This window comes from Hippoglossus stenolepis, chromosome 3 (assembly GCF_022539355.2).
Source record: "Hippoglossus stenolepis isolate QCI-W04-F060 chromosome 3, HSTE1.2, whole genome shotgun sequence".
Lineage (NCBI taxonomy): Eukaryota > Metazoa > Chordata > Actinopteri > Pleuronectiformes > Pleuronectidae > Hippoglossus > Hippoglossus stenolepis.
Window position 1 is genome coordinate 5,352,870 of NC_061485.1, and position 22,925 is coordinate 5,375,794.

Here is a 22,925-nt window from a genome sequence, read left to right on the forward strand (position 1 = left end):
CAGGTTCCTTGTTTCTGTTCATTTGTTTGCACAAGAACAACCCCCCCCTAACGTGACCACAAACAACTCTACATTATATAAAGATGCCATCTCTGTGTTTCAAAAATACATATGGAACAAATATGGGCTTTAATCATATTATGGGAGAAGTAGATGTTCCCCAGAGCAGCAGCTAAAAATAAAACAAAACTTGCCCAGCTGAAAATGTTAAACACGTCCAGTAACCCTCACAATGCATTTCAGGATGAGATCTGTTCTTCCCTGAAGGTTAAAAATGCAACAGTTCAATAAATTTGACCATTTGCTGTTTGATTCAAGTGAGATTTGAATTAAATTAAATTGGGATTTAATAAGATTTTTTAAATTGCACATAAATCAAAGCAGTGGTGCTGAACATGGGGTCTGTCCAGGGACATAGAATAAAATTATAAAACAAGAAAATATAGTTCTGCTCCTCAGATACTTGACATGCAAAAACTTACTTTTAATTATTGCAATTTTATACTGACAATATTATGAGTTTGATGATGAACTTTACTACTTTATTTTTGAAATATTTTAACTTCATTCTTGAATTTCTTGAACATTGTTTGTCTTACATTTTTACAACTTTATTCTTTTAATTAATTTGTATCTCAGAATATTGCAATGTTCTCAAAATACAAGATTCCTCATATTATACATTTTACATGTAATATCTGGACATGATTTAGATATTTCTTAGTGTATTTAGACTTAATTCTCAAATTGTTAATTTTTTTCAGAAAATAAATTTGTTGAAATTTTGAGATATTTCTAGATTTAGCCATCAATCAATCAATCAATCAAATTATATTTGTATAGCCCATATTCAAAAATCACAATTTGTCTCATAGATGCGACATCCTCTTTTCTTAACCCTAAAAAAAAAACTATTAACAGGGGGAAAAGGTAGAAACATCACAGTCACATTAAGTTGATGTATCAAACTTTATTATTATTATAATGTATACATCCACCTAATCTAGAAATAACTTATTGGTACATCAAAGTCTTTTCTAGAGAAAGGCTAATTTTTGTCTTTAAATATGACAATTATGTTCTCACCATTTGTTCACTAAAGCTATGTTTCATTCATCAAACCAGATGATGTGGTGGATCCAGATGTTGGATGTACCCTCTCGCACCGCTGGATGTTGCCCCCCTTGGTTTCTGCTTCAATCAATTCATGGATCCACCTTAAAAAACAAGGTGGTGCCTCCCTCCCTCACCCTCTGCCTCACCCCTCCCTCGGCCTCCCTCCTCCTCCCTCACTCCCCTCCGCTCCCCGGGCAGACAGAGGCTGATCCGGACGTCGGTTCTTTTTTCTTCCTCCTGTTTGAATGAGCCGGACCCCCTCACCCTCCTCCTCCTCCTCCTCCTCACCCCAGACCACCACCACCACTCTCCCCCACCACCACCACCACCTCTCCCAGTCCCACCCACACACACACTCTCTCTCTCTCACACACACACACCAGTCACTTACTGGATCTGCTCTTTGTTATCGCAGCCCCGTGTGTGTGTGTGTGTGTGTGGAGAAAGAAGAACAAGAAGGAGGGAGTTTGCTTTTTTTTCCTCCTTTTTTTTAAACCGGATTGATTTCTGACTGAACCTGGATCTGGTTAGTTTCTCTCCGGGGGGAAGAAGCTGCTGCAGCCGCTTGAGGAACCACAGCCACCGCGGCTTCGTCCACAGTCAAATAAACTGCCCGGAACCAGGGCGACGATAGAGGGTTATTCTTCTTCTTCCTCCTCCACTCGGTCCTGTCTGTCAACCTCCCTCCATTTTCGCCGTCTCCCCCCCTCCTCCTCCTCCTTCGCCGCCGCCGCAGTTGTCAACTTGGAGCCGCGCTGGGAAATGGACAAACCCCTCTGAAGTGGAGCCGCTGCCCGCCCCATCAACACAGCCGTGATTCGGAGGAGGATTCCCGGAGTGGAGGTAACCGCTCTCCCCTCTCTCTTGTCTCCGCCTGTTTAACCTTTCTCTTTTTTAAAACAACTTTCCCTTTCTCTCTCTCTCTCTCCCTCCCTCCACATGTGGGTTAAAACACCGTTAAAGTGACATATTCGTGCCGGGGAGAAGTCCGCCGGGCGCCCGCGCCGCTTAGCATCCGGCTAACGTTCACTCCACCGCCGCCGCTCCACCTTGACACCGACTTTCTGAGCAACTACAACCGATTTGAAGGGGTTCCCCCCCCGACACCACCACAGGTGTGAACGCACAACCCGTCGGCCCTCGCCGGTACCGCGAACCTCCATTTTCCTCCACTCCCCGTTTCGTTAATCTCAACCGTGTCTCCGCCGCCGACCCTCCGCCCCGCAGGCACGTTTTCTACCCGTCTCCCCCTCGCCAAACGTCCCGGCAGTTAGCTCGGTTGTACCCGCCTCTCTGGCCGCAGTCCACCGCTGTCAGGGCTCCGGTCAGAAACAACGTGGACGCCGACTCGCGGGTCGCGCTGTTCGATCATTTTGAGGGGAATCGACCGCACCGATAATCGATCCACATTCGGATAACAACTTTTGGACGCGGCGCTCGCTAGTTTCCTGCCGTTTTCCAGCCAGGACACCGTGAGTGCACATCAGTTTGTAAAGTTGTCATTTTAGCCTAATAGCGTGATGAACGTGCGGTGGACCGTCGCCGAACGGGGAAGCGGGCTCGGTTTATTCTGGGCACGTGTTTGAAATGTGTGAAAATGTCAACGTTGACTGCGTAACAAAGAGGTGTTGTTAAAAATGTCAGATTCCGCGTGGTGATTCTGTGACGGGTCTCTCCCGGAGCGGCGGAGCGGCGCGCGTCGACTGTTGCACGGGGCTGCGAGGCAGGAATCCGACCTCCTGCGGGTGTCTGGAAACAGTTTGCCCACAGAGGCTTGTTTTCCGGGTGACATTCCCCCCCCACCCCCGGTAACCGGTGAAAACACCAGGACCACACGCGGACTCCGGGTGTGTTTTCCAGGGACACTGGTTGCTCGTGTCTCGGTGTTGAAACGTGTTCCCGGTGTGACTGGTCTGGACTGCGGCGCCTTCAGGCGGAGCTGGCTCAGCTTGTTGGAGTGGTTTCCCCACATTTAGCAGCCAACAGGGTCAATTGCACTTCTGCTTTCCAGGCTGTCACAATGACGGGCGGAAGTGAAGGAGAGGTAGGGATACAAATCTTTATCTTGCTCGGTTTTTTAAAAAAAACATTTTTTTTATTTCAATTAAGGGACGTTCAGCTCGAGAAGAACCGTCCTTACGTCATCTGCCAAGATGGGCGGATGAACAGCAGCAGCCCTGCTCCTTCTTTCCTCCTCTCCTCTCATTTCATCCACCTCCTCCTCCCCTCTGTGTCTGGGTGTGTCCTGCCTTATTGCGTTAGGAAGGAGGGGGGATCCCGCATCTTGGCTCATGGTTACTCCTCCTCAGCTTGTGACCTCCAAACGAGGGCATTGCTCCTTCTGTTTTCCAGGGCTGCAGATTCACCAAGCAGAGGAGGCTCTTCTGCAAAGGAAATCAAACTTTGATGCCCCGTCTGAGCAAGAGGTCCCATTTTTAGGTGGTGGTGACGGGAGCGGGGGCACAGTGGCTCTGTTGTTGATTCATTAGGGGGGGAAAATGGCTTCTTTTGTTTTTCAGGATTTCTCCTGCTGTGAGTCCACAGGTTCATGATTTGCTGCAAAGTCTCACAGACGCTTTAGACCCATTTGAATTAGACGGAGAAAGCAAATGTCCGGTGATGCATTGATCTAATTTAAAGGATAGACTGCCGACCCGTCCAGGCTGCACCCTGCCTGTCGCCCCAATGTCAGCCGGGATTGTCTCCAGCCCCCTGTGACCCTCGAAGGATAAGAGATATAGATAATGGATCGATGGATGATTTATGGGATGTGTGTGGGTGCAGGGACCTGACAGACCCACTTAACGGCACCATTTCATAAAGCCTGTGGATTGATTTAATCACCACAAACTTCTTGCAAACCACCAAGTGTTTTTTGAGGCAATACAATAACGTGCACAGGACAATGTATTAAAATTGACACAGTCCTATAAGGAATCCTTCATGAACCGGTTCAGCTGACGTGGTCCGTCACCCAGATCCTGATGCGTGTTGTCTGGTGATATAATTAGCTAATAGATGTCTGCCTGAACAGCAGCTACACTAATGGCGTTTGCTGTGCGAAATAGCACCTCTGCTGCGGTTCCCTGAAGGTTAACCGTTAAATGGAAGTGTATTTATATTTCATGAAGTCAGCAGAGGTGGTCTTTACTCGAGGCAAGGTGGTCTCCGTGTGATTTAACTAAAGCTAAAAAGATTAGTTGGTTAATTAAGACGCAGCAATTTTTGATAATCAGGTCATCGTTAAAATAATTTCCCTCACAGATAGGTTTGGGATGTCGGTCGAATAAAGCATCACATTAACATAATGACATCACATGACATGGGCTGTTTTGATTACTCAGATAATTACTGTTTTGCAGTTCCTCAGATAAAACTAGAAATATGCATTTTTTTTCAAAATACATATCTTTGTGAATCTAAGTTCACCATGTTTTTAAATAACTTAATTAAGTTAAGTATACAGAGGGGCCGTATGTGAGAACGTAAATGTCTGAGTCAGTCGTACATTTCTCTGCCAGCTCCTGTCTCGGTAATGTCCGAGTGAGATCATTTTAGAATACAGCGGGGAAATTTCATGGAAATTCACAGCAAGCGAGTGGGCGTGTTGATGATGTTTCAACATGTATCAGACACACAACTGTTAAAAAACAAGATTACAAATATCTCCGGAGGAAAGAGGTAGAAGACTCGGACAAAGATGTAAACTTGGAAAGACAACGAGATTCGAGAGCTTATGTTGATGAGGGCCGACGCCAGTGTCGATGTGCTGTAAACAAAAACGTGATGTTCAGGACATTTTCCTGTTATATACGAGTCTGACCAAGACGATCTTTCAAACTCTGGAACATGTCGAGCGATGTTCTGGACATTTTCCAGAGCTCATGTCTGAAAAAGGGCTGCAGTCCGCTGAGCTCATGCTTTTAACTTGTTTAAGAGTTTGTCCTCCTGCTTCTCCCAATGAGAGAACATGAGTTAACAACGTGTTACACTGAGGTGATAGTGTTTTGTCATAATGAATTTACCATGCGAGCCATGCAGCTGGCTGCAGGTAATTGCATCACGCCTGAGTTTGTCCGTGCTGGCCACGCCCCCTGCTGTTATTTTCGACTCTACCATTTTTCGATTAACAGTTTTTATATGTAAATTTTTGAATATATACGTCTGCCTGGGGATAGACTGACAACCCGTCCAGGAGAACCCCACTGTGGGATTGGGTGAAGCCCTCATGATACCCTGTGTAGGATAATGGGTAGGTGCAGTAAATAAATGGATGCATGATGCCAGCTGCGGTCTACAGTGGAAATTATCATAATGAGTAATGTCTGAGGAGAATGCAGCTTTGAATCTGATGAATATTATCAGGAGGACACAGTTGTGTTTACCTACAGACTGATGATGGTGATGATGATGATGATGATGATAGGACTGCAGGCAGAGGCGGATGCTGACTCAGGTTTCCTATATATTACTATGTTTTCGTTTTTTAAACTCAAACAACCTCCTCTTAAACAAGTATTTAAGATCCATATCACAAATAATCCCCACCCACAGTAACACGCCTGAAAACACGTGACCATTCATTTACACTGGTCCTGCGTGTGCTGGTGTAAACAGTAATATGTAAGGTTGGATATCAGAGCAGCTGGACTGGTATCTGCATCGCCCTTCACGTGTTTAGAGTGACTGGGATCAGATCCAGTGCAAACTGCTCTCCCCACGAAACAAATGTTTTTTTATCTATTCTATTTTCTTGTATCAGTTCTTTGTCAACTTCATTGTAGAGCAGTGATTTTTACTACATTTCCTGGAGGCCTTTTAAGAAACAAGCAGAAAAGAGGAGACTACTGAGGTCTACTGTTTTTATTCCCGTGTCTGTCTGGTTGTTGAAGTGTCTGGTCCAGACAGGGATGATGTGTGTTTTCCTCTCTGTCCGTCCCGTATGATGTGAGGAGCTGCAGTGGATTGTGGTCGACTGAGGTAACTGTCTTTGAATAATCTCGTTGCTGGGTTTTCTCCTCTCTGATGGATTCCTCCCAGCTGATTGCTGAATGTTTGTTTCAAAATGGCATCACTACAAAAAACCCTTGCTCCCCGTTTTATTGAAATATACATACCTTTATTTTACAGCCTTGTAATCCAGGTCCCTGAAGTGCATGGTCACATCTGCAGTGTATTAAAGCGAGCTCGTCTTCGGCTGGTTATGTGGAGGTGGTGTCGCTCTCTAAAACTGTCTGGGCAGTTACTCACCAGATTTAAAAACTGTTAACCAGACACCAGATCGAAGCAGCACACACGAACAGCGACAGTTTTTATTGCGTATGTGTTTAATGTGTGTTTTGATGAGTTGACACCTCAGACGAACCTGCTCGACTGACAGTCAGCCTGAAAAACAAGTGTGTTAGTGTGACCTCAGTGGTGCAGACCTTCAGGCCCCAGATGGAGTGCAAACCCTCCGAGGCTTGATTTACAGATCACAATGACCTGAGTCACCCTGCGGCAGAAGAACAGTTTCCTCCCTCTCTGCTGAACTGTCTGGATTCCAGTGTTCTGTCAGTCTATCTGTTGAATCTGGTTCTGATTACATCATGGTATCATGGATACATGGTATCGGGGAGCATATAATAGATTCTCTTGACTGAAGGCAAGTTCATAGGGATAAAATCCTCAATCACAGAAAGTTAATTTGACAACTGTGATGTAGAGGAGGTGTCAGAATTTAGACTTTGACATTAGCATGTTTTGTTAGCATGCAGAGAGCGCTTAAATCAGTCATAATAGAAAAAATAACATTTAATAGTTGTAACATGGCTCGGCTATTAGAGTTTTCAGGGGACACTGGCAGGGACACACAGAACTATCCCCACGTTTAAACATCTTGTCTTAGAATAACTATTCATATCTATTGTTGACGCATGATGTTACTATCGTCAGTATTTCTCTGTTATTGTTACTGTTGCTTTCTGATGGTAATGTACTCATAATAATAATAATAATAATAATAATAGATTATCAAAGATGTAATGTTTTCACCCCGGACTGTTTGTTGGTTGGTTTGTATGTTTGTGTAACTGTCAGCAGGATTACACCAAAAAATACAAACAAATGAATTACAACAGAACTCAGTGGAAGGATGTAGTGCGAGTCAGGGAGGAAACCATTACATTTTGGATCCAGGAATTTCCACTTTTTTAAAAGTTGTCTGACTTGACATTTTCTTGATTGAATTTAGAGGGAGTCTCGGTGTCGGTATCCACCCTACTGGGGGCCTTTGTAGTTTGCACATTAACAAACTTGTTTTTCTATTACCTGACCTAAATGATTGATCAATTGATCAAGAAAATAAACTGCTGATCAATTGATGACTTAAATAATCATTAGTTGCAGCTCTTATATCTAAATAAATTATGATGCGGCATATTTTCTCCGAACCCAAGAGGGAATGTTTATTGATGTTCTTTTCCAATGAATGAATTAACTGTAAAATCACTTAAGCAGATCAATGCAGAAATCCAGTAAATCTAACATTGTCATTTGGGTTCTTACAGAGAGATTAGAAGGTTAGATACTTTGGTATAAACAGTAAAAATCTCCCTGTATCATATCGCTCAACCCTGGTTGGTGGGACACGTCACTGTGACAGCATCATCCAGTCCTACGCCAGAGTATGGTGTCATTCACAGCCAGGACCGACTGAACCAAAACGTCAGCTACACTGCTGTACGTGGAGGTTTTTAAAATTCAGTGAAATGTGGAAACCCCTCAGCAGACGGAATCCCTGCCTGTGAACCAGATCCAGCAGCGCACACTGTCTCTTATGTAAGTCCACATCAATTATTAATGGACGCAGTGCAGCTGGTAGCAGCTCAGTCCTATATTTAAGATATGGATGGTCTCCGCTCGGCATAGCCTCACTATTTGTGGTTATAATAGGGCTGTTGGCCTTTATAATTATTTCATAATTCTGCTGGCAGGAAAGAGTTCATCCATATATCATCCAGATACAGCTGTGTGCAATGCTGTTATTTATTCATCATTTTCTAAATTTAACTCGGAGAGCTTCGAGTTAGTCTAACGAGACAGATAAAAACACAATATGATACCACGTAATAATTGAAGATGTTGACATATGAATTAAATGTTTAACGGAATGACTTTGGACATTTACACGTTATATGAGATGATGCTTATCAAAGCTGCAACTAATGATTGTGATCATTATCGGCTAATTCCCTCAATTGATTAAAACAAAGGGTTTTGCGGTTGACTGCCAGCTCATGTAATGGTTTGTGTGTATGAATTGGTTTCATTCATCTCAGTGCCAGTGCATTGTTAAAGGCAGGTTGTTGTTTCTGATTTATTATTGAGGCTCCTCGCTGGTTCCAATCTCCTGTTTTAATTTGTTTTGAATCCAAACTAAATATTATTTTCTTACACAAATGATTTCCTCTCGCTTCTACTTTGCTTTTTATATGTTTGCTCGTAAGCTGCTGTCAGTGAAACTCGACTCGTCCACAGATGTGGTTTAATCCCTTCCTCTCCTGGTAGGATTTGAATGCAGGTCTATCAAAATTCTAACTTGTCAAACAGCGCTTCTTATTATATACACTGAGAATATGTATATCCAGCATTTCAAAAAGTGTTTCAAATGTAAACTTGATGTGAAAGTGTCGGGGTTTGTTGACAATAGTTTAGCACGACTGAAGTGAACACAATCAAGTTTGAGGAACAGTATTGGACTGATGGAATTTGTGCTTTGATGCATTTTAAGGGCTTTTCAGGAATCTTGTTTAATACGGTTGTAGAAAATAGATTCTTCTAAATTTCTGATTGGCTGACAGGCCGGCTTAATATATCAGCTGCTTGCAGACCAACCCAAGGTTGAATGCTTTGACAAATTAGGGCTGGTCTTTGTTTCACCCCGTCTCACGCGCACCAGCAGAAGATGCCACACGTGCAAAGTTCAGACCTGCTCGGCGTGCAGCGTATGTTAAAGTACAGGTAACCATAGCAACAGAACGGATGCTCCAGGCTGTGTTAGCAGTTAGCTGACCGGTGAAACTAACCAACCCACGGATTAATACTGACTCGGAACGCACTTTAAAGCTCAGAGGAGGATTCAAAAACAGCCGAGCCATGTTCCTTTGGTCAGCAGAAACGATAGAAGAAACAATAACGGACTCTAAGATGTCCACACAGAGACGATAATGAACTCATCATCAGTGTTGTCCGTCTTTTCATTGCACGTAATTGTCATGGGGACACCACGTTGCTGTGGGTCCACTGGCTTTTGTAAATATCCATGCATGTGTCGTGGAGGCGTCGGCAGGATTGACGATTATAACTGGACCATCTGAAAGTGTCCTCCTGACACATGCTTACATAACGTGTGTGTGTGTGTGTGTGTGTGTGTGTGTGTGTGTGTGTGTGTGTGTGTGTGTGTGTGTGTGTGTGTGTGTGTGTGTGTGTGTGTGTGTGTGTGTGTGTGTGTGTGTGTGTGTGTGTGTGTGTGTGTGTGTGTGTGTGTGTGTGTGTGTGTGTGTGTGTGTGTGTGTTGTCAGTCAGGTGTTTTGTGGGTGGTAATGTGTGCGTTTATATTTGTGAGTGACAGACAGAAGGGCTTGAGCTGCAGGAAGGATATTCAGCAACAGCATCTTCCTTAATACTTGAAGATCTGAATCAAAGAGTCTCTCACTTGTAATATTAGTGTGTTGACGACGATTCAGGTTCAAAGATTCATTTTTGATTTGTGAAAACCTTTGCAGGCTGAGAAACCTTTAGGGGCCTAATTACCCGTAACCTGTGATGAGCAGCACATATGTATATGCATGTATGTGCATATATGCGTATGAAATGTTGATTGAATATGGATCAGATCCAAATACATTTGGTCCTCATTCATAGCTAAGGACTAGAAAGGCTCAGCACAGACCTCTGACAAGTCTCTTTACATATATTCAAACTGCGGCTAAACATTCATACTGATGTTGATGCAGATGTGTGGACCCAGGCTGCTGTCTTACCATCCTGTGCACCTTGTTTGTGGTTTTGTGACGTCAGTGTAGGTCGACACGGAACAGCAGCCCTGTCTTTGTATACCACATTCAAATTTAGTTTACTGACATCCGACACAAACTGCTCAGGTCATGAGGTGTGAACACGAGGCTCTGAAGAAACCAAATGTGAACGAAAAAACACTTGAGGTTTTTACTGCTGATTTCATCTGTCCTCCTGGTTGCAGTGTAGACACACATACATATTGAGGATGTAAATGAGTAAAACCATGACAAAAATTGTTATCAATGAAACCAACAAGAAATACAGGTTTTAAAACAAGAGGGTAAATAACGGTCGGCTTACAAGGGAAATAAAGTAGCAGTGAAGAGTTGAATTAGAGTTGCACTGGTATCGCATGCATTTAAAATGTATACATATTGATGATCTGAAATTCAAAGGGGACTCTTTCTGTCTGTTTTCGCTCCTTTTCCTTCTCACTGCTCCAACTTTAACTTTTCTCACCTCCTGAAGGTGAAGGTGCTGCTATGACACACTCAGATGTATGTGTGTGTGTGTGCGCGTGTGTGTTAATCCTGATGAAGCCGTCCGTGCAGAGAGGTGTTGAAGCTTGGTGTGTGTGTGTGTGTGTGTGTGTGTGTGTGTGTGTGTGTGTGTGTGTGTGTGTGTGTGTGTGTGTGTGTGTGTGTGTGTGTGTGTGTGTGTGTGTGTGGTGTGTGTGTGTGTGTGTGTGTGTGTGTGTGTGTGAGCTCTTGTACAGCTATCTTTGTGAGGACCAGTTAGAGTCTACATCCTACGGAGTGAGGACATTTTGGGAAAGTGAGGACATTGGCCGGTCCTCACTTTGTGACCCCCCCCTTTAATGGACTGATTAGGGGTTAAGACTTGGTTTTAGGGTTGGGGTTAGGTTAAGGGTTGGGGTTAGGCATTTAGTTTGGAGGGTTAGGGTAAGGGGCTAGGAAATACATTTTGCCAATGTGTGTCCTCACTAAGATAGCTGTACAATCATGTGTGTCTGTGTGCTGCTGTGGGTTGTCACTGTGTTGATGTGTGTCAACAGTTGAGGATCATATTATCTCTGGTATCTGTATGTCTCTACAGATTGATTTGTTGGTGATTGATCAATGTATTTATGGTCTAACAATTCAAATTTGAAAGATCGGATAAAGCTTTTGTTGTTAGGCTTATCGTCGGTACTGTCGTTAGGGTTACACATACTCATAAGTTTAAAGAAACGTTCTCCTCTGACCCATACCACATCATTCCAATGAGTTTTGTGGAAATCCCTCCAGCAGTTTGTGTGTACTCTTGTAACTAACAAACAAACGCTGTAGAAAACGTGACCTCTTTGGGTGGAGGAAATGATCTCTTGCATTTTTTCATGTCCAGTTGAGAAACAGTTTATAGATATGGAAGAATTGTCTGTGAGCTCAAATCTGAGATAACAACCGACTCAGTGTTCCAATGTCAGCAAACATACTTTAACACATTGAGCTGTTAAGCTGGATTTATACTTAACTCACATGGTGTAGTTTTAGAGTATACTGTAAGTAGCTGCTGCAGCTGACTACACTTCAAAAATGTAACAAGAGATTTGTGCTACAGTGACCACAGAGATAAGAGACTGTTTCCCCTCTGACAGAGATTGGTCAGCTTGAATACAACATGAGGCATGATAAAAAAAAAAAGGGCTCATCTTGCTCATCACTCTCAATCACAGTGAATAAAACAATGAAACAGTCTCATAGTCATCACTGAAACATAGTGGACCTGCCTCGTATCACAAAATGAATATTAGACTGTAAATACTGCAGAGAATTTAATTAAATGGACGAACCACCGACTGTATGATGCATTCGTTCTGTGTTGTGTCGACCCTGAACTATAAATCAAACCCTGCATAATGAAGTATAAATCCTCCTCACAGCGTTGGTGCTCTGGACTTTGAGCAGGCGGCAGCAGGGCAGAAATCTGACCAACATCATGTGACATATGGGAACTGATCATGCAACAAAATGATGATTTGATATTGGAAGTTTGGGCTAAATGACGAACAGCAGGGAACTGACTCAGCTCCAGAGTAGTTTTATAATTTTTATAATTTAGACTGGCTTTGTGCAGATTGTGTAGTCCACTGTGTGTGTGCGTTTTGAGGCTGGCAGCTTACTTGGCGTCCCTCTGCAGCATGTTAACAACTGATAAAGATAAGAGAGTAAAGAGCGGGAGGCTGCAGGAGAAAGACAGTGTATCAGAGAGCTTTCTACCAACACGCTGCCAGAACTGAAACATACAGTGCAGAGCTGCTCTCACTCAGCTGGTGGTTCATTATTTCATAAGCAGCAAGTTGTTTGAAACAAAATCTAATTTTCTTGCTCTGTGTGTGCGTGTTAAATACTTAAATATTGTTTCAATATGTTTTTCTGTGATCATTCCTGAGCCTATTTCCTCCTTCATGCCCAACGACCCTCAAAAAATAGATTATCTGTCTAAACCAAAAACTGTTAAATAAGAACGTTGTCTTCAAAGTAGGATTTTTAATACCGTCTCAATATTGATTTATAATCCTGTTTTAAAAATGGCCTTGGCGCCTGAAGGTTCTGCAGTGCAGTATCTTAGCTGCTCCCAGGACTGTGCTCTCTATGACAGAGATCTCAGATGTTGTTCCTGGAATCTTCCAGAGCCTCTCTCTCCCAGTCTGTGGGTTACAGCCCTGAGTGCTGCCATTACCACTGGCACCACTGTAGCCGTCAGTTTCCACATCTTCTGTCCCTCCACTTTCAGCCCTTAGTGTCTTTTTAACTTCTCGTGTTCCTTCTTCTTACTGTTGCTTGGGAACGCTACATCCATCACCACTTCCTTGTTCCACTGTTTGTCGACCACCACAATGTCCGGTTGGTTGGCCATCACAAGCTGCCCAGATACCGTGGGACAGATCAGTCTGGATCTGTCCCACGGTATCTTAGCTCGGTCCTTCTCAACCACCTTCGAATGCGTCCTCCATTTTGACCTTGGGACTTCTACCCCTCGCTCGGTGCAGATGTTGCTGTGCACTGTGCCAGCCACTTAGTTATGGTGTTCCATGTATGCAAAATATAGACATTTTACATTAATGAAGAATTATATAATCACCATCAATGAATTCTGTCATTGATTTCTAACATTATTTACAGTATCCTAACACTGTCAGAGATATTTAAGGCAGAGAAACCAAATTGTGAGACGTACAGCAAAATCTGCCAGCTGAGAAATTAATAATGTACTGCAGGGGAAAGAAAACACCACATTGCCCCACCCTGTTACATCCTGGAAAATGTGACTGTTTGTCTCTTCTGACGTAAGGTAAATATGATATTTCAACACATTAAGAACTCACATTAGGGTCCACTGGCAGCACCGTGTTCCACTAAGTCCTGTAGGCACTGATGTTTTTTAAAGTCTGCAGGGTACTCGTATGGTGTAGAGCGAGAGGTGTGTGTGTGTGTGTGTGTGTGTGTGTGTGTGTGCTCTCAGAGACAGTCAGGAAGAGGCGTCAGTCAGAAGAGGAAATGAGCAGATGGAGGGCGGGGACGCAGAGCCAACAGGAAGTGAAGGCCTGATGGTTTCCTCATGTTGTGTTGGCAACTGTCAGGATTTCACTTCCCTGTTCCCAACACAGCCAACAGGTGCTGTGTGTGTGTGTGTGTGTGTGAGAGAGAGAAGCGTTTCAGTTCAGTTCTTCACCTCAAAAGGACTCTCTGAAAAGACCTTGAGAAGTGTTAGAGGGCCAGTTTCCTGGACCATGACTAATTACAGTTTAAACCCAGCAGATGTGGAGTCAGGTTTAAATTACACACGCTCTGTTCCGTTCTGTCCAACTATTATCTAAAGCTGTTGAGCTCCTCTGGAAGCCGTAAAATGTAGTTTAGGTAAAAAATGTAAGTGGAAAAAAAAAAGAAGTTAATTCACTTCTGTCACCACCAGAATCTTCACCACTGAAATCGTCCGTGGCAACAGCAGCACACGTGTGTTCCACTGCAGTTTGTTTTGTGAGTGTTTTTAAAAATAACGGCCTCTTCTTTGTCACTGAGGGAAAGTTTGAAGACTCCAGGTGACTGTGATGGAACAAAATGATCTGCTCACGTCTTGTGGTTGCCGGGGTGATATGTTGTCTCCCGAGGACTTTTGAATATTGCTTCCTGACATATTGTGTGTGGCTTTGTCGAAGGGAAACATTTTAGATAACGTATACAGGAGACATCTGAATTTACGCCCTAAAAAAAGGCTTCCATACATTTTTTTTTTTTAATAAGAGAAATGTTTTAGTGGCCTGCTGCATAATTTGTAATGTCTCCATGTGTTGTAGTTCTTTCTTGGCTTGGCTGTGGGAAAGACTTTTTGACAAGATAACATGGCTTTTCAAGGGTTATTTGCTACATAGCTCATGTCTTTCTTACATTATCGTATTAAAAAGATAAGCTTATAGATACATAACTTGTAGAAATTAGCAGAAACCCTACATTCATATACTTTATTTGTTATTTTTCAATATTTGTTATTATACTTGCACAAAATAACCTTTCCTAAATTCCAGAAAAGGTCAGGAAGCCACAATCCTGTAACACAATGCTTGTTTTAATAATATACCTTTAAAATGTTGATTCATATGTTTGTATTTTAAATTCACCGGGGATGATACTGACCATTTAGCATTTAAGTGTCCTCCTTGGAGACTAGTTGAAGATGACCCGGTACATCGCTGCCCATGTTTAGTGTTGTTGATGCATTAATATCTCGGACAATTCTCATTCACTACTTGAAATGAAAATTGAGGGAATATTGATTTTTTTTTCCTCCCAGTTTGTCAGAAGTAATTTAATTTATGACCGAGGAAAAATCAAATCTTATTGAATCAGAGTTTAATCAATATTAATATCCAGTGTTATCAAATCTTCTTATATTCTCAGTGTATTTCATCTATGCAAATGTATCTGTATTGTTTTTGTGTCTGCTCATAGTCCATGTATTTAGATTCCTACTGAAGAGAAGGGGAGAGATGCACATCCCTGATGCTGACTCATGTACATTTTTGTACATTTTTGTACATTCGTGTATTATTCAGGGCACCTCCCCAACAACACAGAAAACTCTGTTGTTTAGGCTGCGTTGCCATGGCCCCATTTTCCTACATATTTTTAAAGCATTGCCAAAAGCGGTCATGAGAATAGGCGGGTCAGTATCTGTGGGGGAAACCCTGCTGACATTCAGTTGTGGTTCTCGTTCAGATTCTAGACGCAGCAGAGAGTCCCCGTTGTGGTTTGTTTTCCGTCCTCAGCGTCAGTCACATGTTGAGCTGACAACATGGAACTCCTGTGACGAACACATTTCCAGCCCTGCACGGATTTCGGTCCTGGTCTGTGCTGGGAGAGTGGGGTCGGTGGTATGCAGTGTTTGTGTTGTCGACGCTGGGCGTGGCTCTGTTTGGTCACGGTGACTGAACAGTCAGCACGTACCCATTCATCACGGTGTGAGCACACAGAAACACACGCCTCGGGTCTGAACACCCGCTCTGCTGACACTGTCAAGACGCTCCAAACTGGGACAAGCTGAACATTTTAAAACATCAGAGGAGCAGGGACCTGTTCGCTCCTCTGCTGTTTGAAAAAATCGCAACTGTTCCACTTGAGTTTCTTGAACTCTAAACGTCATTATAACTCAGTGGCTTGTGACCCTGAGGAGCAGAATTAGATGTGGAGGGTTGTTCTTCTGACCTGTTATTCTGTTTGACACTCAGTGCAGTCTGAGGGCCTGTGGCCTCAGTGCTGCGAGATCATGTGCTCAGTGAAACTGAAGTGGCTTTTCATTTCAAAGTTCACCAGAGAAAAAAAAACGAGGCTGTGTGTGTGTGTGTGTGTGTGTGTGTGTGTGTGTGTGTGTGTGTGTGTGTGTGTGTGTGTGTGTGTGTGTGTGTGTGTGTGTGTGTGTGTGTGTGTGTGTGTGTGTGTGTGTGTGTGTGTGTGTCCCCACCAAGCACGACTTCACACACCGCATGTTTTCATGTGACTTTGAACATGTTATATGTCGTAGGAGATAAAGTTGCCGAGAGCCAAATACTGAACCTCAAACTTCTCCTGAGATGTGTGTTGGTATTGAAGCTGGAGATTAAAGTGTCTTTAGCTAAATGTTTTATCGCGTCATGAACAGCTTAAGTTGAAGCACTGAAAAAAGAGGCACTTGGTGTTAAAATGCTGAAATGAGTCAGAGTAATTTGAAGTACAAACACTGAGAGGAGAAACAAAATGAAGTGTAGTGCTCACTGCCTAAATCAGTTGATTAATCTATTCATGGATTTAACTTTTTCTTTCTTGATGTGACTCAGTTACTCAAACTCTGGGCACTGATCCAACACCACATCCTTTTGTGGAGATGTTCAAACACCAATGTGTTTTTGGGGTTGTGAATGTTTTTTCCATATTGGTTTGAGTGTTTATGAAAATGAGACATTTCTTTAGCAAACATCAACAGAAACACTATCACAGTTTTGTCTAATCGATGTAACCGACAGTTCTGCTGTAGGTTTACTGCCACAGACCTGACCAACGCCACTGATCCACTGTGATTTCTGTTAATGATCTGGTGCTGCACCCACTGTCCTCTACTGGTGCGTTTACACTGTCCCCGGGGGAGAGGAACCTTCTGAGGACATCTGTTCCACTCCCTGCATCTCCACCTGGACAAACCGGGGTCTAAATTAAATTTGAATAGGGGACAGTTTTACCCCGGGAAAAAGTTCCTGCTCTGAAGATTCAGGAGCTTTCTGAGTGGGGCTTTGTCTTTAGGGCATTGTTGTTTGTCTTGTAGTTTGTGGCAATCATTAAACACGATGCCTGAGAGATTTTACGACTGATGGACTGACTGATTAAGTTTGGTCTTTGTTGTCAATTTTTAGTAGAAACGATGTGAAAGACGATGGTCGCAATTGTGATTCAACAACAGACAAGTTTGTCTACGCTTCCTGGGGCTTCGGCCTCAATCTGCTGGATGAACTTAATACTCTGGGGAAGTCCTTGGAACTTTTGATGGACAAGCACCTCAAGTGTCTCCACAGAAACGGCGTCTCGAAGCTAATTTCACCAAATCACTTCCCTGTTCATAATGTCCCAGACCAAATATGACCTATGAAACATTGCAGCTCATAAAAGTTATTATGATAAAGGTCAGTCTGTGTTTACCGAGCTGCTCCAATTCATCACACTCTGTTAATTATGTTATAACATGTATTTTCAAAGTTTCAAAATATAAATAACATGACAAAAATACATTTTAAATAAATCAAACCGACAAAGTGAAGAAAATATCTACTATAAAAAGTCTTCCATATGGAACTTCAACGAAAACCAAACATTGTTTTCATTTCCTCTTTTTGCATGCACCAAACATTCAGCTCTCACAATGGATCCCTCCTGCACAGCACTGGTTGGGACACTGTGACATGTGTTGTCCTTCTGTCGTCCTGCTGAGACAGAAACTGGCGACTGTTTCCTCTCTCACCTCCTCTCATTCATCCTCTGAATACCACTCTGTCACGCACTCGGCCGATCGCACTGTGAGATTTCCTCCTCCCGACCGTTGACTTGAATGGCAGCTTGTGTTTTCTGCGTCCACACACACACACACACACACATTGTCTACTCGCTGTCAGCCTGAACAGCCACTTTCTCATAGAACCCAGGAATGTTTGGTGTCACAATGTCCAACTGGTTTTCAGCCCAACAAACAGCAGACTGTGAGCCTTTTTTTCCACTCTGCTCTCGGTCACAAGATGCTCCACCAACAGTCATCTGAGTAATGTGCCGTCTCACTGCTGACGACTGCAGGAGGCCGAGAGCTGTTTGGGTTGTTTTCTCTGCACACTAGGAGAGAAAATGTCCAAACAAATGTTGTTGTGTACAACGGAGCCAATTAGACTCCAGACTGTGGTAGCAGACTAATACTCAGCTGAGGTTTTGTCATAAAACACCATATACACTAACAGCTATGTAGTTATTTACTTAGTTGTTGGTTTTTATGATTTCTTAAGTAGTAATAAGTGGAGAAGGGCTAAGGCCACATCTACGTTTACGCCTGCCGTCCTCACTACATCTGTTTTAATCTGAAAAACTCTGGGGCTGTGTTTTCAGTATGGAATCGGCAAAAATTGAGACATTCAGCAACGAGGATGTAGTCATTTCCTTCCTGATTGTTTCTTATCGCGATTCAACTGCCAACACCAGAGGCTAAACGCTCCAAACACTCCAGACCCTTTCCACTGGTCAAAAAACCACTAACACCCACTAATATCTGGCTTTTGTCTGTAATGGGAAAGGATCCAATCAGCATTCACTCCCAGGTCAATTGACTCTGCAGAAGACACAGGTTTTCTTTTTCCATTGGCAGAGATGGAAACGCCTGAGAGAGACAAACTCCTCTACTGGTAATGGGAAAGGAGTCAATCACCTTTTTTTTTTTTTGAGGGTTTACCCACATTCTTTTGTCAGTAACGGTTCGTCTCTATCGTTGCTCCAAAAAGAAATCCCTTGTGTTCCTTTTGTTGTTGCTGTATTATTCTCTGTAACTAAGCAGCTGACTGCAGCGGAGACAATCTGCTTCCTGTTTACACTGTCACACACACATGGCCAGTGTACGGGAATGTCAACGTGATATTTTTAGGTAATAATAATTTGTGTGTTAGTATGGACGTGAATTATTACTGATACAGTGAGGAGAGAGATTGTTTTAGTTTTAAAAGGCTTTTTAAAAAACATATGAATGTAGGTTCCAGTGGTGAAATTCTGCTAGACAGTACAAAGGTGTTTTTCTGAATCTCTGTGCTGTGAGGACATCAAACTAAAAGGGTTTGTGAGGCTGCAGCAGAATCAATCAATGAGATGGATTCTCTCCGTCTTCTTCCAGGACTCTCCTGAGATGGAGCTGGATAGACCTCCACCGTAGAGACGAATAATGGCCATCATAATGACCCCCATACTCTGATGTAGGCCCGACTTGTCTGATTGATTTGTTTCAAACTGGTACTTTTATTTATTCCTTTGATTGACAGGAAACAATGTGGCTTTTAAGTGTATTTCTCACAGCCTGCACTGCATATAGCCAGATTTTACTCTGAATTCCATGTTAGGAGTGGACAGCTCAAAGCCTTGTGATGAAGGTGAAGGTGGTAGAGCTGGTTTCCTGAAGGCGGACTCAGCTGTGTTTGCAGCATTTAAGCCTCGGTTCAGTCCGCAGTGACTTCAGAAATCTCCTCAAGGAGTAAAGAGGAAGAACGTGTTATTATTTTATACGGATTAATTATCGTTCCCAGCTCTTTATGTCCACAGTGAAACCAGTGACTGTTCATAAAGATGCGTGAAAGCCCAAGAACAAGAATACAAAGATAATTGATACAATGTAATTTTTAAATCAAATACCGTAAATTATATATAATGCAGCAGATAAAATAATACAGCATAATTGAAAAGAAATGGCAACAGAAAAGTATAAAAGAAACATAAGTTATACAATCAAGTAAAAGCCGTTTGGTGAAAGTACTTTTACGCAGTGAAACAACAGCTGAGACGGACTCATGACTGGTCGATGCTCTACGGCTCCAAATGACACCACCAGTGCAAGATGGCGGCAGCCGTGTCCAAGATATCTTAACTTGATTTGTGGTTAGTGGGAGGAAGCGGTGAAGTGTTTTCCATCATTATTTAAAAGTCTGAGTGAAAACAGAGAGCTCACAGAGAAACATCATCGTAGTTGATGAATTTAGATTTGAGCATCTGCCTTTTGAAGATCACAACCTCATCAAACATCTAAAATGGTCAGATTTAAGTTTCCTGTTTTGAGTCTGTCAGTTGTGAAGATGCGTCTCGTTCTCGGCTGTTTGTAGCACGACTCATTTTCTATGATCAATTAAACTCAGTCGCCTCATGTGTCCTTCAGCAGAGAATCGCTCCTCTGTTGTTCTGTCTCTTCTGAGGTAAAACTAGATTTTTCCTCAGTGAGGAAATGGAAGATCAGTGCGATGGTGTCACAATAAAGTTCTTTATCCTGTTGTTTTGACCTTTTCCAACTCGTGCTCTTCCCCGTGCACCCTGTAGTCTCTTCTGAAACACACGGTGAATACTGCTGCTGCTTTTCAGCCACCAGGGAAGAGAAAATGTGTTTCTTTACATATTTATATAGACGCCTGACATGACATCTAAATCAATATATAATGAAATATGACTCACTGCAGTGATTCCTGCAGGAAATAGGTCAGCAGAGGTGGAAAAGTTTTTCCAGACATCTCTCTACAAGTCGATCTTTCTCAACTTGTAACAACACTGAAGTTTTTCTTGCAACACTTTACAATCACTCTTATATATCTCATAAGGATCTAACCATTTCTTTTAATGTTACGGGAAAGGTTTAGTTTAGCTTTTATGATGCTAGAGGCTTTATGTAGTTGGGTTGTCCGTCCATCTGTCCCATGTTAGAGAACAGGATATCTCAAGAATGCCTTTCGGGAAAAAATGTTGCATTTGCATCAGAAATTAAATGGGAATTTGCCCATTTCTAGGTGAACTAAATATGCAGGAGTAGTCTTACATGTCACTGTTTATAACACTGCTAATATCCTTTGCTGGAAAGGCTGAAAAACAGAGAATACCCACTTCTATTGGCACCACTACACCACTGGACATGATACAATGTGGGAACCCCCTTATATTAGAAGCTGATTTCATAAGACTGATAAGTTGTTGTTTTCTGGGTTAGTGGCTCTTCAGTTGTTCATGCAACACGGCTGCTTGTCTATCAACATCAACACCAGAACAATTCATGATGACAAAGTACAAACTCAGTGGTGACCATCACACACAAACAGACACACACACAGACAATAACTGTTCCTCAGCACAGCAGACACGAGGAGACGCTTTTGTCAATTAGGTTTAGTGAAGAGGAGCACTAATCTGCTGCAGTAACTCAGCTGTGTAATAAATGACAAATTAAGAAGCTGCTACTGAAAGCAGGAGTCACGGCCGCTTGTAGACCATGAAACTAAGCAAAGGAGGAAGGAAACAAACTGATTGGTGTTCCAACAGCCCAACACTTCCTCCTGATATGCAGCAAAAACACAGTGACGTTAAATCTGAGCTGCTGCAGCAGTGGGACGGGAACCTGCTCATTGCTCCCAGTGTCGGTAGGTGTGGGGGCCTCTGGTCTTTGAATATGTTGCGGGAGGTGTGTTCAGACTGAAAAGACTTGTTAAGTTGCCCCTTAAAGATTCCAGTTATTGAGATAAAGTGCCTCCGACGGCTGTTTATGAACTGCACTGCCAACTTTATATGTAAAGCAGCTTAATGAGTCAGACGGGATAATTTCCATATTCATTCAGGCGCTGTGTGGCCTGGTTAAAACACAAGCTTCTGTTCAGAAAGAAACTGACTGTGTTCAAATGAACCTGTTTCCTTCATGTTAACCAGAAACACAGAGGTTGTACGTCGAAGGTAATTCAATTAAATGATTCATGATTAGTTGATTAGCAGAAAACTGTTTGGTTATGTTTTTGTCTTGGTTTGATGTTTATTTGTTTGTCAGTCTGTTTGTGAGTTTGGCAGCATTGCACAAAAACATCTGATTGGATTACCACGAAACTTGCTGCAAGGTTGTGGTATGCGTCAGGAAAGAGGCCTTAAGATTTTGGTGCAGATATAAAATGTGTTCAGAGTTTATCTTTGCATTGCAGTCGTAGTATTGGGAGTGAATATGAATCAGTTCCAAACTAAACCTCTCGGTGACGCCTGGTATCTGTTAAAATTGAAATGTCACAAACTGCGTCTCGGTGTCAGAGGTGACCTGACATGTTTCCGGCGTGTTTAGACATACGGTAAAATATAACATAGATTTCTAGATGTGTGGTCACACTATGTCCTGCACTTCACAAACCGTTACACGCGACTGATCCTGAGCTCTGTGATATCTGTGGCACACTGAGCCATGAAACCCCTGATGTCAAGAGGAAGGTGCAGGTCCCGAGGTTCGTATTGTCTCTCTGCGTTGTCTTGTCAGGATTATTTCCAGCCCCGTGCTGTCGTATTTTTTTTTAGCATTTTCTTATTCTTCTTCATTTATCTCATGAGAGAAATGCTGCTGTGTCCCACTTGGTGCGTCCTGCTTATCAACGAGTTGCAGACAGCCGCTGTTATCTAACATGTTTGAGACGCTCTCCAAGTCTCACTGACATGCCTCGGCTTTCTGTCACATGAATCTGCATTGTGTAGGAAAAACTAGTTTCTCTGTCGTTCTAATGTAAATTAGAAACATTTAGGCTCAAAATACCCTCAGGAGTTGGTGCTCTGCTCATTTTATTTGATGTTTAATGGGACGTCAGGTGACTAGAATAATGTGGCCTGCTACTACAGTAATTCCCAATATACATGAAAACTGCTGTCATATAATTTAGGGAACTTAGACACTTTATATGACACAAATTATGTTTACATGTATATTGTGACCTTTTGGAGCAAAGCCATAACACATCTTTACAACACATTTCGAGTCAGGTAGGTTTTAATAGTCAGGTAGCTCATTGTAGGTCGGAAAAATGTGTAAACCAAATATAGAAAATGCTTATTTTGCTCTGAGAAATAAATATTGAGGTGAGTGATCGCAGACTGTGAGAGTGATTACACAAAAACAGGAAGAACATGGTTGAATTCAGCCATCGTGCAGTTTTCAACTGACGTGATTATTCATGGAAAGGGGTGAAATTGGCCAGTACCTTTACGTCTCAC

General features: G+C 42.7%; 1 protein-coding gene and 1 long non-coding RNA gene across 7 annotated transcripts in view; one reads left to right on the forward strand and one right to left on the reverse strand.

Moving 5' to 3' along the window:
• Positions 1–1,445: 1,445 nt before the first annotated feature.
• LOC118103199 (plasma membrane calcium-transporting ATPase 1) overlaps positions 1,446–22,925 on the forward strand; it is an 86,126-nt gene continuing 64,646 nt past the window's right edge. For 2 of the 6 annotated variants that reach the window (XM_035149932.2, XM_047338508.1), the window contains exon 1: positions 1,446–1,959. The gene's annotated coding sequence lies outside the window, so the exon portion shown is untranslated. Of the gene's footprint in view, positions 1,960–2,052; positions 2,589–2,649; positions 3,161–21,873; positions 22,169–22,925 lie in introns of those variants that run through there. The other 4 variants (XM_035149875.2, XM_035149884.2, XM_035149894.2 and 1 more) reach the window with 4 other exon arrangements.
• LOC118103224 lies at positions 12,649–13,628 on the reverse strand. The gene is made up of 2 exons (XR_004694837.2): positions 13,505–13,628; positions 12,649–13,193 (listed from the first exon to the last, which is right to left on the reverse strand). It is a non-coding gene; the product is annotated as an uncharacterized LOC118103224 (long non-coding RNA).